This window comes from Phascolarctos cinereus, unplaced genomic scaffold (genome assembly GCF_003287225.1).
Source record: "Phascolarctos cinereus isolate Bilbo 61053 unplaced genomic scaffold, phaCin_HiC Scaffold_4;HRSCAF=312, whole genome shotgun sequence".
In the NCBI taxonomy this organism is placed as follows: domain Eukaryota; kingdom Metazoa; phylum Chordata; class Mammalia; order Diprotodontia; family Phascolarctidae; genus Phascolarctos; species Phascolarctos cinereus.
In genome coordinates, this window is record NW_027555847.1 from 660,941,495 (window position 1) to 660,946,904 (window position 5,410).

Sequence of the window (5,410 nt, forward strand, 5' to 3'; positions counted from 1 at the left end):
TCTCCACTCCTCCCCCACTGCTCTTTGTCCTGCCCTCCGGCGCCCAATCTTTCAAATTCGTGAGGACAGCTCTCATGGCCCTCTCTTTTCTTTTCTTTCCAAAGGCTAAATAAATATCCCCACTTCTTTCCACCAATCCCCAGATGGCATCCAGCCCTCTCACCATCCTGATTGCTCTTCTTTGGATTTGCCCCAGTTTGTCACCATTCTCACTAACATGTGGTGACCACACCCAAACACAAAACTCTCGATGTGGTCTGACCTGTCCCTAGGCATCCCCTGCCACAAGCCCTGGAGACACCATCACCCAGCTTCCAGATGTGTCTGTGTGGCCCCTCTTGTTCAGAGATGCCCGATCCAGTGGCAGCTGTGCCCTCCCCATTCCACTCCCACTCTCTCAGGAGGCAGGCAGTTATAATGGAAAGAGTACTAGATTTGGAGTCAAAAGACTAATTAAAGCATTTAAAGGATTTAGAGCTGGAAAAGACTTTACCTAATCCAATCCTCCCCCATACCCCACTTTTTTTTTAAACAAATGAAGGAACTAAGGTCCAGAGAGAAGTCACTTTCCTAAAGTAGGATCTTTCCCAAAGGATCTGTGCTTCCAATTCTGGTTCTGCTACTTACTGCTTGAGTGGACAAATCAATTCTTTCTAGACCTCAGTTTCCTTTTCTGTGAAATGAAGAGTTTAGACTAGTTGATCCCTAAGGGTCCTCCTATCTCTACTTCCAAAGCCATGTGTTCAGAAGCTATGTCCTTGGCTGGCTGGGAAGGGGAAAGAGAGCTTTTTGCAAAGGTTCAGGTTGAATGCAATCCTTTCTTCTTTTCTCCATATTCCAGGCCCAAAGCCCTGCACTCATGGAGACCAGCTCTAATCTCAAAGACTGACTCACTGCTCACACCCAGGAGCCAAAGAAAAGATGACCCTTTTGGATTAAGCCCCTGATACTAGACTCAATCTATGTGAGCTCTGGGCCACTTGAAATATACCAATAGTCTGAAAGTTCTGGCTTCACTCTAGACTTGAAATACCAACATTTAGAGCAGCAAAGTACAGCAAAGTAGAGTCATCTAATCCCATTTCAAAGAGGAGGAAACCGAGGCCAGGGAAAGTAAAGTGACTTGCCCAGGCTCCTAACAGTTAATAAATGTTAGACCTGAGGCTCAGACCCAGGCCCTCTAAGGCTAACTGTGGTGTTCTTCCCTTACAGGAAGGCAGCAATGCCAGCACTGCCAGTCTTCTTATCTGGCATGAGGGGGGAAGCCCAAGGTCCCCCAAGGTGATCACTGTCATTGAAACAGCCTCAGTGCTAGTCCTGAGTTAGGATGAGTTACCCCATTACAGACTGAACACTGCTAGACCTCCTCTGGGTGGAATGGAGGTGGTCCCATGTTGTTATTAAAAGAAAATCTTGGTTCGGGCCTCGCCCTGATGAATTAAAGGCAAACTCAGGAAATAAGACAAAAGGAATTTATTGGCACCCCAAAGCATCAAGCAGTTGGAGTGGGGCTACTGCCAAATTCCAACTTCAAGCTGCTTTTATTAGGAGTAAAACAATTTACACTTGAGGGAAAAACAATCCAGATTGGTAGACCTTTCAGTGAGGAGGTAGGAATAGTGTCTCCCTAGCTTCTCCCCATCACAGCGTTACTGGGAGATAGGATTAGCCTTCAGGTGATGGGGTTAGTCTACAGGAGATGGGGTTAGTCTACAGGAGATGGGATTAGTCCTAAGGGGACTGAGCCCTCTCCTACAGGGTGGCTGAGCGCCATACCCAAAGGCTATGCAAGGTTAAACTGTGGGGGTCACTCAGACCGACTCTGCTCCAATGGCTGACTTTATATAATCCCCTCTTTGATACTAGCCATGCTCATGGTGCAGCCCCACAATCAGACCTATATAGCTCTTCTATGCTCAATTGCATCATCCTAATCTCTGTCGTTTGTGCCAAACCTATCTGAGTAAGTTTTACGGTCTGTAAGTGTCTATATTAAACTTGCTACAGGAAACAAGTGTACTGTGGCTGTGAATATTACAAAATCATACAAAAGTCATAATCCTATGCTTCCTTCAATGTCATAAAAGTTAAACAAATTTAGTTAAGCTGAGTTATAATCTCATGTATCCCTTAAGGAGATAAACCTTATTAAATAGGCTCTATAGGGAAACTGAGAGCAGCTAGGTGTGCAGTGAATAGAGGGCTGAGCCTGGAGTCAGGAGGACCTGAGTTTAAATTCAGGCTCAGACACTTACTAGCTGTGTGACCCTGGGCAAGTCACTTAACCCTGTTTGCCTCAGTTTCCTCATCTGTAAAATGAGCTGGAGAAGGAAATGGCAAACCATTCCATATCTTTGCCAAAAAAAAAAAAGAATCAGACATGACTGAAAAATGATTAAACAACAACAACACAGGTAAGTTAAGTCAGGTTACAGATTAAACCACTTAGAGGGTTGTACTGTTTGAGAGGGGAGGTTTACGTATCACCAAGGCCACCAAGAAAACTCAATAAACATAAACACCATAAAACAAATAAACAAAAAAGCCTAAGTAATGCAATAATGATCATCAGGTCTCCTCATAATCTGGTAATTCACTCCCATTGTTCATTTAACCAGCACGTTTCATCCTCAGTCCCAAATATCCAATATAGTTATTGGGTCCCTAGAAACATCCGTTGTACATTCTGGAATAGGCCTCATTCTCAGGGCAGCTGTAAAGGAGCTCCTCCTAGTAAATCTGCTTTTCTGGTTACAAATCACTTGCAGAGATTCCTAGGTAATTCTGCTAAAATCTGCCAGTAACAAGACTCAATACAATTTATTACAACTTTATAAATTTGTTTTTCATTAACTAGTTCATATGGTAAAAACTAACTCAAATCTTACGGATCTAACCCTATCAGCAATAGAGCTATAACAATAACAAATCAGGAACCCATAATTCATCTGAAACTTCAGAGAATTTCAGTTTTTACATATCACTTGCTCTTTTTATCTTTATCCAAACCCTATATCTGATATGGACAGTGTCATCCACAGGCTGAAGGAACAAGGTCTGACTTGGAAAATGAGCCCTCCCATCCCTTAATATTATCAGGTTAGGAAAAAAAAAAGGGGACATGATTTAAAATTCTTACAATTATTAACGTAATTTTATATAAAAGCCTTAATCCAATTTTGGGAACTTATTTCTAAAACATACTGAAACCTGTATTTCCCGTTAGGCACATTTGGAAGCAAATTGAACATATATATAGATATAGAATATGTCTATATATGTTTATACACACACACACACACACACATACATATTCTAGTCCTTAAATTTCTAATAGTCTAATCTTGTTGTTTTCTCAGTTTACTACATTAAATTTTAAAACTTTTACATCCTCATCTTCCCCCCCCCTTTTAGGATATATACATATATACATATATAATAGCAATATTATACACACACGTACACACACATATATATGTATATATTCCTCATATCATCTTAAATGAATGAGGTACTTTAAGGACCTAATGTTTTACACTAACATATAACTATTAGCAAATAGATGGCAAGCTCCATTTACTTAGTTGCTTAGAATGGAATTGACCACAACTTTAGATTAAAATAGTAAGATTTTTTTTCTACTTGCATCCTATTATAGTAACTCAGATGTTTTAGTATCAATCTAGTAATTAATAGATTTAGTATTTAAATGACAAAATTTCCATTGTTGACTGGCCCTTTGCTATGAAAGGGAAAAGGAGGAATATGGTTATAATGATATCAAGACTGTCCTCTCAAGGGCACAGATTGATCTGACACAAGCCATAAGACGAAGGAAACTCCCTTAGCTATGTTTAATTCCAGGCAAGAGTCATAGTTAACGGCCAATCACACAGAAAAGTTCCAAATTATTCACATCATAATAAGGCTCAGAATTAACCAGGTGGGAAATTTTCCTGTTCAGAAAGGAAATAGCATAATGAGAAATTGAGTCAAGAGGATCCTACTTTTGACTACACGAGATCATCCTCTCAACTTTTCCCAGAGACAGACATCTACCCATTGAAGTTCTTAGACTGCACTCCCTTTGGGCAGCACATGGCATTCCCTCTGCATGACAATTCAGACAATCATATCTAAAATCAAAATTTAGAACAATGTTAAATTGTGGTCCAAGGAGATTTTATCTCACATAGCAAAATTTCACTAATCACAACTTAGGGCTATGTTATTGTTATTTTTTCTCATGTTTCCATAACAGTTAACAAAGAACACATATAAGGACATTTCATTTATAAATAAAGAATAACCACATTCTAGAATTTAACACATACATTGAATACATCATGGTTGACTCAAGACCCCAGAAAAATTCTGGCCACAGTAAGCCTCCAGACTAATACATTCTACTCATATTGCCTATTAACCTTTAAGGCAAAATGAAATCTTTGAATCTAAGACCTACTGTTACTAAGTTGGCTCAAAGATATAACTTCAATACATACAATTTTTAACATATAATTTCATAATTTTTGTAAGTGGTAGGAAAATAATCTCAGACAAAACTCACTCTTTACTATATTGTACATGTTAAAACAAGCATAACCGATTAAATATTTAACAGTTTTCATTTTTACCACATTATTTTTTTTCTTTTTTCTTTTTGATGAGGCAATCAAGTTTAAGTGACTTGCCCAGGGTCACACAGCTAGTAAGTGTTAAGCATCAAGTGTCTGGGGCCAGATGTGAATTCAGGTCCTCCTGACTCCAAGGCTGGAGCTCTATCCACTGCACACCTAGCTGCCCCTACCACATTCTTTTAACAGCTCAGTTTGTAACCTAACAACATCCAGATTAAAAGAAATGTTACTTTTCTAATGGCATTTCTGATATAATGGCTTCCCAGATCTCACAATACAAGAAAAAATTTTAGAAACACAATAATGACATACAATATCATGTATTTAAAAACATGAAACAAAACTTATTACTAGTCAGATGACATCAATCCAGTTGCTTGCATTTCCAAATTATTTTACGTAGAAAACTATTCATTTTGTCACCTTTGGCATCCTATACTAATTGCATTCAAGACCAATATAGAGTACTTATATTTACTAGCATTTCTGTAGTACTTGTCACATTCCAGACACTGTACTAAGCAATTTGCAATTATTATGGTGGTTTGGTTCTCACCACAACCCTGGAAGGTGAGGGCTATTATTTGTCCCTTCATATATTAGGAAACTGAGGTAGACAGAAAATGAAGTAATTTGCTTCAGGTCACACAACTTATGCATTTCTGAGACTGGATTTTAACTCAGGTTTTCCTGATTCGTGCATTTTCCAGCATATTTCCTTAATGCCAAATAGCAAGTGTAATCTGCATTAAGTTCTGATTTACCACAAT